This window comes from Eumetopias jubatus, unplaced genomic scaffold (assembly GCF_037043125.1).
Source record: "Eumetopias jubatus isolate StellerSeaLion01/CBP00866 unplaced genomic scaffold, mEumJub1_p1.0 scaffold_5, whole genome shotgun sequence".
NCBI lineage: Eukaryota > Metazoa > Chordata > Mammalia > Carnivora > Otariidae > Eumetopias > Eumetopias jubatus.
Window position 1 is genome coordinate 53,557,068 of NW_028274811.1, and position 14,188 is coordinate 53,571,255.

Consider the following 14,188-nt stretch of genomic DNA (forward strand, 5'->3'; position numbering starts at 1 on the left):
GCGACTGCCTTCGGCTCAGATCATGATCCTGGAGTCCCGGGATCGAGTCCCACATCGGGCTCCCTGCTCAGCGGGGAGTCTGCTTCTCCCTCTGACCCTCTTCCCTCTCATGCTCTCTATCTCTCATTCTCTCTCTCTCAAATAAATAAATAAAATCTTTAAAAAAAAAAGATGTGTAACACTCCTATATTCAAAACTAGAAACTACAAAACATTGTGAAACAAATGAAGAAGACAAATAAATGGAGAGATACACTTTATTCATGGTTGCTAAGACCCGGTATTGTTAAGATGTCTTTTTTCCCCAGTTTTTGATATTCAACTTAATCCCCCCAAGCAATCTACAATTTAATGCAAGTCCTATCAAAATACTAACAGCATTTTTAAACAGAAAACAAACTCCTAAAATTTATATGGAACCCCTAAAGACCCTGAATAGCCAAAGCAACCCTGAAAAAGAACAAAATTGGAGCCATAAAAATCTCAGATTTCAAGTTATACTACAAAGCTGTAGCAAGCAAAACAATATGGTACTGAACAATATGGTACTGGCACAAAAACAGACACACAGATCAATGGAACAGAGTAGAGAGTCCAGAGATAAACCCATACTTATATGGTCAATTAATTTAGGACAAAGGAGGCAAGAACATACAAAGGGAAAGGGAAAAAGTCTCTTCAACAAATGGTGCTGGAAAAACTGGACAGCTACATTCTAAAGAATGAAACCGGACACTTTCTTACACTATAAAAATAAGCTCAAAATGAATTAAAGACCGAAATATGAAACCTGAAACCATCAAACACCTAGAAGAAAACATAGGCAGTAATCTCTTTGACATCAGCCATAGAAACATTTTTCTAGATATGTCTCCTGAGGCAAGGGAAACAAAAGCAAAATGAAACTACTGGGACTACCCCAAAATAAAAAGCTTCTGCACAGTGAAAGAAACCATCAATGAAACAAAAAGACAATCCACCAAATTCGAGAAGATATTTGCAAATGATATATCCCATAAGGGGTTAATATCCAAGCTATATAAAGAACTTATATAACTCGGCACCAAAAAACCAAACAATCCAATTAAAAATGGGCAGAAGACATGAACAGATATTTCTCCAAAGATGACATACAGATGCCAACAGACACATGAAAAGATGCTCAACATCACTTATCATCAGAGAAATGCAAATCAAAACTTCAATGAGATGCCACCCCACACCTATCAGAATGGAATGGCTAACAAGACGTCCTTTGACAGATGAATGGCTAAAGATGCGGTATATATATATATATATATATATATACACAATGGGATATTACTCAGCCATCAGAAATGATGAATACTTACTGTTTACATTGATGTGGATGGAATTGGAGGATATGATGCTAAGTGAAATAAGTCAACTGGAGAAAGACAATTATCATATGGTTTCACTCATATGTGGAACATAAGAAACAGTGCAGAAGACCATAAGGGAAGGGAGGGAAAACTGGATGGGGAGAAATCAGAGAGGGAGACAAACCATGAGAGACTCTTAACTATGGGAAACAAACTGAGGGTTCCTGGAGGGGCGGGGGGTGGGAAGATGGCGTAACTGGGTGATGGGCATTGAGGGCACGTGATGTGATGAGCACGGGGTGTTATACATAAATGATGAATTGCTGAACACTACATCTGAAAGTAATGATGTATTATGCGTTAGCTAATTGTATTTAAAAAACAGAATGGCTAAAATAAAAAACACAAGAAATAACAAGTATTGGTGAGGACGTGGAGGAAAAAGGCAGCCTCATGCGCTGTTGGTAGGAATGCAAACTGGCACAGCCACTGCGGAAAACAGTATGGAGGCTCCTCAAAAATTAAATATAGGATTACCATATGATCCAGTAATTCCACTACTGGGTATGTGCCCAAAGAATATGAAAACCCTAATTTGAAAAGATATATGCACCCCTATGTCTACTGCAGCATTATTTACAATAGTCAAGATATGGAAACAACCCAAGTGTCCATCCATACATGAATATATATACATGTATATATGTATTATAATATGTATCTATATAATGGAATGTACATAATATATAATAGAATATATAATGCAATATATAATATATAATGGAATCTATATGATGGAATATTAGTCATAGAAAAAATGAAATCTTGCCATTTGCAACAACATGGATGGATCTAGAGAGTATAAGGCTAAGTGAAATAAGTCAGTCAGAGGAAGACAGATACCAGATGATTTCCCTCAAATGTGGAATTTAAGAAACAAAACAAATGAACAAAGAAAAAGACTTAAACATACAGAACAAACCGGTGGTAGGTGGGAGGATGGGTGAAAGAGGTGAAGGGGTTTAAGAGTGAACTTATCCTGATGAGCCCGGTGTCACGTAGGTAACAGTTAAATCACTGTATTGTATACCTGAAACTAATATAGCACTGTAGGTAATTCCACTGGAATAAATAAATAAATATTTTTAAAACGCAATAAGAAGGAAAAAAAAGATTCATTGTAATCCCGATTAAAATCCCAGCAGTGGTTTTTTTTCTTTTTTTTTTTTTTGTTTTTGGTAGAAATTGTCAAGCAGATACGAAAGTTTAGATAAAAATGAAAAGGAACTAGAACAGTGAAAACAACCTTGAAAAACATAAAGTTGGAGAACTTAAATTCCCTACTTTCAAGAATAAATTTAAAGCTGCAGTAATTAAGACAGTTGGTAGTGACATAAGGATAGACAAATAGATCAACTGCGCAGAAGTAAGATTCCAGATATAGAGTCAGTCGGTTTTCTATAAAGACACCAGAGCAAATCAACAGTGAAAGGAAAGCCTTTTCTACAAGCAATCCTGGAATAACTATACAGCAAAAAAATGAACCCCAAATACTGCTTTATACCATACACTAGACTTACCTTGAGACCTTGAGATGAATCATACACCTGGAGGTAAAGGCTTCTTTAGCCTCTTAAAGAAAGAAGAATACTTTTGTGAGCTTAGGATAAGCAAATATTTTTTTTTTCTTTTAGACAGGAGATAGCAGTAACCACAAGAAAAGAATTTGTAAATTGGACTTCTCCAACAGCAAAAACTGCTCAGCTTTCTCACAGTCAGAGGCACTTATTTTCTGACAAATGATTTATAACCAGAATATTTAAAGAGCTCCTTAGTATTAATAAAAAAAACCACAACCCAGTATAAAAACTGAACAAGGAGTTGACAGACACTTCACAAAAGAAGATATGCAAATGATCTACATACACATGAAAATATCCTTAATATTATTAGCCATGAGAGAAATGCAAATTAAAACCACAGTGAGATTCTATTTCACTTCCTACAGTGGCTAAAATGGAAAAGATTAACACCAAATACTAGTGAGAGTGCATACCGCTGACACAATCCTTTCAGAAAAATGTTTGGCTCTTTCTAACCAAGTTAAACGTATATCTATCCCTATGACCCAGAAATCCATTCCTAGGTATTTACCCAGAGAAATGAAAACATATGTCCACAAAAATGCCTCTATAAGAATATTCATAGCTGCTTGAGTCCTGATTATCAAAATCTGGAAATGACTCCAACATCTACCAAGAGGAATGAACAGATAAACATGTTATGGTACATTCCAAAGTGTAATCTGCTCAGCAATAAAAGGAAATCAATTCCTGAAACCTGCAAGAAAATGGATGAATCTCGAAATATTATATATATTAATATTAAAATATTAAATATTAACAAAAGAAGTCAGACATCATTCTTACTCTGCTGTACTGTGTTGTGTTTCTTAATTCCTTTAACTACATACTAAACAAGAGGCATTTTCCTTAATTTTATACATAAGGAAATGGAGGCTCACAGGCATCAGACAACTTGCCCACAGTCTTCCCATGAGCTGGAAGGAGAGCCCAGCCTGCTCTCTGAAGCCCACAATATCCTGAAAATGCACTGCCTGGCTATGAGCTTGACATTCCTCGTTTGCCTGCCTCCTCACTAAGGACTGTGGTTTTTCTTTTGCTCTAATCTTTAGAGGATTTTATTTATAACTCCCTCGAAATGGGCTTCCCAAAAAACCCATCTTTCCACACAGCAATGTTTAGAGCTAATTGCCTGGGCAGCCTCTTTCATCAGCCTCATCTTAGGGAGAATTTACTTGATTTGCTTGCTTTCAATTTCTAAGCCTTCAATTGTTTGCTTCCTTAATCAAACAAATTAGACCTCAAGTCTTTGAAGATGGACTATCAGAGAAAGTATATCATGTGTTCAGCATAAAAATTAAGCGAAGTCTAAGATCAGGTGTTTAGAAAGAGATATTTTGGTCAGATTTGATCACAATAAGCCAACCTTTTTCTGGGCTTGAATTTTCCCATTGAACTCAGAGGACAAATACCTTCTTGAGCCTCCAAGACCACTCGGTTTGGCCCTGGCATTCCTACAGATGTCTGAGCCACAGGTGGTTAGACAGCAGCTAGGAAGATCTTATTCTACATACAGAACCTTGGCCTATAGGGGTTAGAATTCTGACAGGGCCAAAGAAATCAGGAGACACTGTAGTGTAGTACTCCCAAAAAATGGCCCATGGAAGGCTTCATCCATAGCTTGAACTCTTCCACATAACCAGAGAGGAACTAATTTAGTTTTCCAAGTTTCTGTCCACTGGAGGTTAGCCATTGGCCTTACATCCATAAACCTGGCTTCCCACCTCTGTGATATGTGTCAACCATGGAGATAGGCTGCTGAGATATCTTTTCAAGAGAACCTGCTGCCAGGAGGGTAGCTGGCAGCTGTCATCCAGATGCTACAGATTTGGATCTCCAGCAGAGTTCACACTGAGGCCATGCTCTCTCTGGTTTGATACCAGCCAGACTGATCCTAGCAGGGACACTAGAGCCATGACATTCCTGTTAGACATAAGACTCACATAATGGGAAATCTTTGCTCTGGGGATCCTCATCTGCCTAGGCCTTTTCAGGTCTGTTCTGCAGCCTGCGGTTCTCCCTCCTGTCCTCCTTTCTTAACTCTCTCCTTTTAAACATCACATTCTGAGGACAATTCCTACCAACTTCCACTGTGTCTTCACAAACATTACCCCAGTGGATCTCTAACACATCTAATTCCATCTTTGTGTCCACTCTTGGAGCACTCAAACTTATACAGTTGGTACACAAAATGGGGTTTTGGATACTAGCTCACCCACCTCATAGCTAGCAAAGAGAATGCTAGCCCAACTGACATGTGGGGCATGCATAGTTCCTGGAATAAGAAAGTATACCTCAACTGCTGAAGATTTCATGGGTGGTGACCTGGAAAAATGTCCCCATGGAGAGGAACATCTTTGCCAATGAAGTGATGCAGGCATTTGAAATACATGAGGAAAACAGTAACTCCAAGGCCAGTTATTACTAAATTGTACTGACACACCAAGGAGGGATAATTAGAAACTGAGGGCCATTAACAAACAATTCAGGACTAAGTGTGAGAGCCAGACAGCCTCTCTGGACACTTACAAAGGGTCTCTTATCTCTGCAGTGGAATAATGATCACAGCTGAAGAGAAGACTCAGGATCTAATAGTTTCTTAGAGCTCTAGAGATATTTAAATGCTCAACCAAGACAGGGTTGTTATGCTAAGGTTTGGCCCCTAGCTAGGAAAACCTTGGACCATGAAAGCTTGGATGGGGGCATCTGGGTAGAGGCTCCCAAGAATCTTACTTTTCCCTGGCAGATGGTAAAGGAAGGAGTTTTAAAACTCAGTGAGGAAAGAATACTAGAATCAATATTTTATGTGAAATCGGAAGACCCACCTGAGGACTGTAGTGCACTGGACAGTCCAGCAGACACAGCATTCACCAGGGCCATCAGGAATAGGCTGTGAAGTTCAGTAGTGGCAGGGCCAAGCTGGGCTTACTGATAGCAATGGGAAATGGAGCCTGGAAGTAATAGAGACCAAACGGCAGCACTTGATCACTAGAAGCTAGGGGGCTGCAATTCCCATAATGACTGGCAATGTCAGAGAGGCAGCCCTTGGCTTGACTACAGGGAATGGTGGAGATGGTCGGAGGAACGTGACCAAATAGATGAGAAGCCAAGAGTGCTGCTTAATACAATCAGAAGAAGAAAAGAACAGAGGAGAAGGAGACTGAAGGCAGTCATCTCAATAAGAGGACAGTATCATTTGTTCAGTTAGTAGCCCTGAGCCAGTTTTCTGATTTGAAATCCAGTGACTGAAGAGGTGGCCAGATCTCCAGGAAAAGGGCCCGGCAACATGATGGCAAGTATAATGACTCCTTCAGTCCTTCCTTAAAAAGACCTATGGCAATTTACTTGGGTGACTACACAGTGGGAAGATGAATACCCAGACATTTCAAGAAGTATTGGACACAGAGTCTTACTTGACACTGACAACCAAAGACCCCAAATATTTTCATAATCCCCTAGTGAACGAAGACCTGGCTAGTCTAGTTTACAGTAGGTTTAAGGGTCCATGGACCCATACATGGCAATTGGAGTACTGAGCTCCTGGCCTGTGGGTAAGAGTGAGCATAGTGGGGAAAGGTCAACTGGAAGCCTCTAAAGTAAATAAAAACAATATCACATCCAAAGTTTTTTTTTTTTTTAGAAGGGGGTGAAGGGATGACTGTAGACTACCACAAACTCAGTCAAATAGCAGCTCTTATTACAATTTATTTCAGACACTGTGACTTTGCTACAGCTGATTGATAAGGTCTCAGAGGTAGACAGTATGTGGCTATTGACTTGGTATCTTCATTATTTCTACTCCAGTCAAAAAAAATCAGAAGATCAGAAACAGTCTGCATTTACATGGAACGGACAACAGTATTTATTTCATATTGCCCCAGGGCTATGTTAACTTTCCCATTTGTTGTCATAATATAACTGTAATAGTTCTGAACCAGCTAGAAACTAAGGGGGTAAAAGCAAGAGTAGCCCCACTTACCGTTACACTCAATGACCCACATGGGGATTTTGTGCCTCCCATCACCACAGGTCTGGGTTTTGCAGGGTTTGAGGTCCTAGTCACCAAAGAGGGGACCCTTAAGTGACTGCTTCCACCCAGGCACTCTGGACTTCTGGTGTCCAAGGACCAGCAGGTAAGAAAGGGAGTCATCATTCTGGCAGGGATAACTGTTTCCTGCTGAGAAGGCAGAGCTACTCTTACACAATGGGATAAGAGAAGAATATGTCTGAAATGCGGTGGAGCCAAATAGGCACTTTTAGTAGTCTTTGCCCAGTTATACTGGGGGCTCAGATCCCTTAGCGACAAGAGATTGGGGTCTACCATTGGGTAAGCCATAAAGACCTGCCCAAGTGACACTGAAAAGTAAAGAGAATTTAGAATGGATAGTGGAGGAGGGACACTGACTAAATGCAGAAATGGAGCTATTAGTTCATCCAACTAACCTCTTCTAGGTTTCTCCTCTAGAAAAGATGCCCACGTGAACCAGGGAGATGCTGCTTACCAAACACATGTAGAGCAACAGATCTGTGTGGCAGAAGCTGTGGAAATGGCAGCCATGGAAGTACTGCACTCAGATCGTCCTTCAAGAGAAGCACCTACGAGCAGAATAGTTCCTGGGCAGCTTCCAGCTATTCACCTTGGATCTAATGCAGCTTTCATTCTGAGGCCTTGCTCTCCATCGGTTTCTCCTAGCCAGTGGCCAAGCACGGGAAGAAGATGAAAGCTGGCCATACCAGCCCAAAGTGGGACTCCTGTAATGGGCAGTCTTTGCACTGGGGCTTCCTGTTGGCCTGGCTGAGATGTTACCAGAGTTTCACTGCCACTGAAATCTCCTATTCAGTTCTCCTCTCTTCCCTCTCCTTGCACAGCTGTTAGCCCTGCACAGGGCTCTGAAGGCTCTCCCTGCCCACTCCTGCTCCTTCTCTCCTGTACCCTTTACAAACATTTCCCTTCTGCATGTTTTATTCTGGTTGGCATCTACTTCTCAGAGGACCCAAAGTGGAACAGGAGGCCTCAGAAAAAGGCAAATAAAATTCCTCTACTAAAAAAAAAAAAAAAACATGCATTGCTGGATGGAGAAGTGACTGGGCAGGGCTTGTCGATATACACTTTTTGGACATTTTCAAAATTACAAAGAAACAATAACTGTCATGGAGAAAATCTTTAGTCTAAAGCTATTTTTAAGCATCTCCATAATTCCAAGTTCTATTAACTTGTGTGAAAACTCCTACACTTGTCAGATCAAATTCTTGTTCTCTGCCCAATTTGGAAGTTTCCCTTCTGAGTGGCAAAGGACAGTAATGGAACTTCTGGTCCTGAATCTTGATTGGAAGAAGACTGGCCCAAATCTTATTTCTCTCCAGTTTTTCTGGGATCACTAAGGACAGCACTTCTCTTGACTTTCAGAGGAAGCTGTGAAAAAGCATTAACACTTTGTACTTTATAGCTTGTCATGATGGACTGCAGAGTACCTCCTTACCTATCATCTTATTTTCAATTGTGCACCCACCAGGTGAAGGAGAGTCTCTGCTAATACCTCTTTTTAAAGCAACTGGATGATTTGCCACTTCCATTTTATGATGTGCTTAAAGTAAGATATACAGTTGACTCCTGAACAACATAAATGTGAACTGCACAGGTTCACATATATGTGGATTTTAAAAAATAAATACAGTACTGTAAATGTATTTTTCTCTTCCTGATTCTCTTTTCTCTAGTTTATTTGATTGTAAGACTACAGTATATAATACATATAGCATACAAAATGTGTGTTAAGCAACTGTTTATATATCAGTAAGACTTTCATCAGCAGTGGGCTATTAGCATTATCAACAATAGCCAGAATATGGAAAGAGGCCAAATGTCCATCAACTGATGAGTGGATAAAGAAGATGTGGTACACACACACACACACACACACACACACACGAATATTACTCAGCCATCAAAAAGAATGAAATCTTGCCATTAGCAATGACGTGGATGGAGCTAGAGTATATTATGTTAAGTGAAATAAGTCAGAGAAAGACAAATATCATATGATTTCACTCATATCTGGAATTTAAGAAACAAAACTGATGAACATATGGGAATGGGGAAAAAAAGAGGAGGTGGGTGGGAAACAAACCATAAGAGACTCTTAATTATAGAGAACCAACTGAGGGTTGATGGAGGGAGGTGGGTGGGGGGATGGGCTAGATGGGTGATGGGGATTAAGGAGGGCACTTGTGATGAGCACTGGGTGTTGTATGTAAGTGATGAATCACTGAATTCTACTCCTGAAACTAATATTGCACTGTATGTTACCTAACTAGAATTTAAACAAAAATTTGAAGAAAAAAAAAAAACCCTGAAACCCACAGGAGGCTATTAAGTTTAGGGGAGTCAAAAGTTACTTGTGGATTTTCAACTGTGTGGGGTGGGGCAGGGGGTGCTCCAACTCCTACAGGGGTTCAAAGGCCAACTGTAATTGTAAATGGAATTGTTGAAACTAGAGAGCCCACACCAAAAAAGTGACGTCCCCTGCATGGTAGAAGAAATAAAAACAAAGCCATATGGGAAATGGTTGAGAAACTGATGCTAAAAACAGGTCAGAAAGAAAAGAGGACTCTAGCTCTTTGATTGTAAAAGAAGCACCAAGTGTTCTCCCTACAACAGATCATCTTATCATGTCTGTATCTTTTGAATAATTGGCTTGAAGACTACTGCAAAAAATTTTTTTTGGCTATGATTTATTTGAGAGAGAGCGCATGCATGCATGTACGTGCAAGAGTGGGGGTAAGGGCAGAGAGAGAGGGAGAGAGAGAATCTCAAGCAGACTGGGCACTGAACATGGAGCCCAACATGGGGCTCCATCTCACGACACTGTGATTATGACCTGAACCGAAATCAAGAGTCTGATGCTTAGCTGACTGAGCCATCCAAGTGCCCCTCTACTGAAAAAAATTTTGTTCATTATTTCTTCTCCCAAATCAATAAGTGGAAAAAAAAAAAGGATCTCTGACTTGGTTGAATCAAATCTATCAAAACCTGAGTCATTCCATGCATGGAGGAAATGAGACTGGATTAAAATGGCCTTTGTTACAGTACCAATAGCCACAGTTACCGAGCATGTTCAACAAGCCAGAAGCTTCCCCCAAATTGCTCTCACCACACAAGGATACTACAGGGTAGATCCCAGAGGCTCACAAATGCCTGGTAACTTTGCTGGGGTCAACCAACTTGGACAAGGCAGAGTCCAGGTGGGTCAGTGTGTGTCCAAAGCTAGTCCACCCTCTCACCTTCTTATCTTCAGGCAAGAAAAATATGGGGGAGAGGCAGGGAGCGGCTGGGGTAGGATTTTTAAAAAAAGATTTATTTACTTGAGAGAGAGAAAGAACGAGAGAGTGAGAAAGAGAGAGCACAAGGGGGCTGGGGGGAGAGGCAGAGGGAGAGAGCGAATCCCAGACTCCACACTTGATCTCACAACCCTGAGATCACAACCTGGGGTAAGACTGTTTTAAGAGCAATGGCAGATCCTTGTAATGAAATGAAATCAGACTGTGCACAAAGAATTTTATAATAGTTGGAAAGAATGAGAACAACACTGATAACTGTAGGGTTACTGTAAGATGTGGGGAATAATCCTGGCGGGGAACATTTAAAAAACAAGCAGATAATTCTTCCTCTTCTAAACTCCTTTGCACTTCATTTGAGCACACAATCCGGGCCATATTAGGGCTCAAAAGATATTTTTGAACTAATAAGTAAATCTGTACCTCTATTAAAATAGCATTGGCTTTTTGCCTTGTGCTGTAGGTATTTAAATCTCCCTTCCTGGATGGTGTCTTAATATCAATAGCCTCTTGCATTTATGTAGCAATTTATGGTCAACTTTTGTGTACCTCATTTTACTTAGAGCAATTCTATGAGGTTTGAAAGGCCAGCATTCTTATCTACATTTTAAGGACTTTGATGCTGAGAGAGAAACGATTTGCTTAAAGTCACATACCTAGCACAGGGGAATGCTTGAACTTCAACTAAGAATTTCTATATTTCACATCTGTTTTCTTTCAAACATGCAGAGTCTTCTTACGGAAAACTGCCCTTCTGATTCATCATTGTAGTGTAACATAGCCAAGCCCTACACCTTACTCAGGATAATGTTCCATGAGTATCTGCTGGGTCATTTTTATGAATGAATGATTGAAGGGCATGAATGAAACCATCCAAGAAATGGTTGAATGAGGATTGCACTTGGACAATCTGACTTTCAGATCTGGGTGGAAAGTGCTCTAGTAAATTCCTCTGTCTACTCATATTTCATTTAAATAAATATCCTCCCAGATGTCCTCAAAGGAGATAGTTTTACCGCACTTCCCAGTTGAAAAATATTTGTGTTTAGTCCTTTCAGAGGCTATAAATCTCTCTAATCAGTGCCTAATGGTTTTTGGGATGACTCTGAGCAAGTATCCCATTAATTGAAAGAATGTTGTCATCTGCCACAGAGATTTCTCATTATGTTTCAGCAAATTCAAAACAGAACCCTGTTTGGAATTCTTTTATGAACAGTGTAATTACACCACATCCTATGGTGTTTGGAAGTGGTGCTCACAATTAGCATCTCTGTCATGAGTGGGAAGTGATCCATGCTAAATAGATCCTGGGCCAGCTGGGTCTTGCTAAGACCCCCACCCTTCCCCCTTCAGCTCCATTAAATTAAGCTGTCCCTATGTGTGGGCAAAAAGACATAAATCTTTTACTTCTGTGTGTATTAAAGAAATGCATCTGCTTCCATTAATTAAAAGTCAACTGTTTCTGTTTACAGTGATCAGGGTAGAACAGACACTTATGCCAAAGAATTCCAGAGAAGCAGATCCTGGTGAGATGCCACAGTCCTCAGCAGGCTGTGAGGCAAGAAGAGCTGGGACATGAACTAACCTGTCCTTGTCCTGGAAGGTAAGGGGGACAGCATCCCAACAGACCCAGGCCTCTATTTCCCCTATTGCAAAATGGCCCCAATGTGGGAACATGGCTATTAATCTCCACGGGCGCACAGAACACAAGATCCTGTCTGATGAACAGCACCATTGGGCCTGCCAGTCATGTGTAGCAGTGTATATTTTGTCTTGGGATCTCCATTTTCCTCCCAACATTGACAGTTGTTTCTGATTTTCCTTTCACTTCAAATTGCTCCCCTCCCCTACTCCCCACAAATACAAACCTACTCATAATCTTTTAAGGTACTCAGAGTTCTCTCTTCTTTCTCTTCTTCCCTTCTTTACTTGCAGTTGTTCCTAAGTCATGTCTCAACCATTTACACCTTAGTAAGAAGTTCAGCCAATGTTTGGTTCCCCATGTATATTACATTATATATTGTATGTATGTATATATATAAATATATATATATATATAGCATATACTCCACATACGTAGCATATATAAATATATACATAAAATAAGTGTAGTTCTTCAATATGGGAAAAAGGGTTTTGTGCCTGATTAAAGAATTGTTTAGACTTCCTTCTTATCTATCAGTGTCCTTTTTCTGTCATAAATCTCATAATAGACAAATTGGGGACAATTTTTAAATGAAAAGTAAAAGAATTTCGCCTCCAATCCTATCCCTCAGAACTGACCACCTTAAATATTTTGGTGTATTGGGAGCCTGGGTGGCTCAGTTGGTTAAGCAACTGCTTTCGGCCCAGGTCATGATCCTGGAGTCCCGGGATCGAGTCCCACATCAGGCTCCCTGCTCGGCGGGGAGTCTGCTTCTCCCTCTGACCCTCTTCCCTCTCGTGCTCTCTATCTCTCATTCTCTCTCTCTCAAATAAATAAATAAAAAATCTTTAAAAAAATATTTTGGTGTATTTTTCTATCTCTTTTCCACTTATAAAATTACAAAATATTCGTTCCTTGCAAAAAAGTATACACTCTTACTCTTGTTTTAGGCATGATTCCAACAATGTTGGTTTCATTTCCCGGTCCACAGTAGATTAGAGATAGCAATTTTAAAGCAGGGGGATTGACAAGGAAAGACAGCAGGTAGAAAAGAATTGAGACTCCCTAACTCCGCTGTCCTGTGTTTATCCTCTTGAAGGCTGGTGAGTGAGAAAAACAGTTAGACATAAGAATTGGGGGCAAATAGCTCCCTGTATACAACTAGAAACTGAGTCATCAAGACAAGGCAACCTACTGAATGAGACAGATATGTGCAAATGATACACCCAATAAGGGACTCAGATCTAAAATATATAAATAACTTTACAACTCAACACCGAAAAAACCCAAAAATAATCCAATTAAGAAATGGGTAGAGGAACTGAATAGACTTTTTTTTTCCCAAGAAGACATACAGATGGCCAAAAAACACATGAAAAGATGTTTAACATCATTCATCATCAGGGAAATGCAAATCAAAAGCACAACAAGGTATCACCTTACACCTGTCAGGATGGCTAGTATCCACAACACAAGAAATAACAGGTGTTGGTGAGGATTTGGAGAAAATGGAACCCTTAGGCACTTTTGGTGGGAATGCAAACTGGTGCAGCCACCGTGGGAAATAGAATGGAGGTTTCTCAAAAATCTAAAAATAGAAATATCATACAATCCAGTAATTCCACTACTGGGTATCTATCTAAAGAAAATGAAAACACTAATTCAAGAAGGTATATGTTTATTGCAGCATTATTTACAAGAGCCAAAATATGGAAGCAGCCTATGCGTCCACTGATAGATGAATGGAAGAAGAAGATGTGGTATATATATAATGGAATATTACTAAGCCATAAAGAAGAATGAGATCTTGCCATTTGCAGCAACATGGACAGACCTAGAAGGTATAATGCCAAGTGAAATAAGCCAGACAGAGAAAGCCAAAGACCATATGACTTCACTCACATGTGGAATATAAGAAATAAAACAAATGAACAAATAAAGGGGGGAAAAAAGACAAAAAAAGGAGAATTCTACTTCACCTTTTAAAAGGAGACTCCTCACCTCTGAAGCTAATCTGTAAAAGAGTCCATTGCTCCTCCCTTTTATTTTTATTTATTTTTTCTATTTATTTAAATTCAACATATAGTGCATGCCAATACCCAGCAAGGAAATTGAAGCAGTAATCAAAAACCTCCCCAAAAAACAAGAGTCCTGGGCCAGATGGTTTCCCAGGGGAATTCTACCAAACATTTAAAGAAGAAATAATACCTATTCTACTGAAGC

The 14,188-nt window shown here is 39.9% G+C and overlaps 1 long non-coding RNA gene across 2 annotated transcripts in view; it reads left to right on the top strand.

Annotated features, from left to right (window-relative positions):
- LOC148164355 (uncharacterized) overlaps positions 1 to 8,673 on the top strand; it is a 62,626-nt gene extending 53,953 nt beyond the window's left edge. Inside the window, exon 2 of one of the 2 annotated variants that reach the window (XR_015768252.1) lies at positions 7,438 to 8,673. This is a non-coding gene — a long non-coding RNA (uncharacterized LOC148164355). The remainder of the gene's footprint in view (positions 1 to 7,437) is intronic. The other variant, XR_015768251.1, reaches the window with a different exon arrangement.
- The last annotated feature ends 5,515 nt before the right edge of the window (positions 8,674 to 14,188 follow it).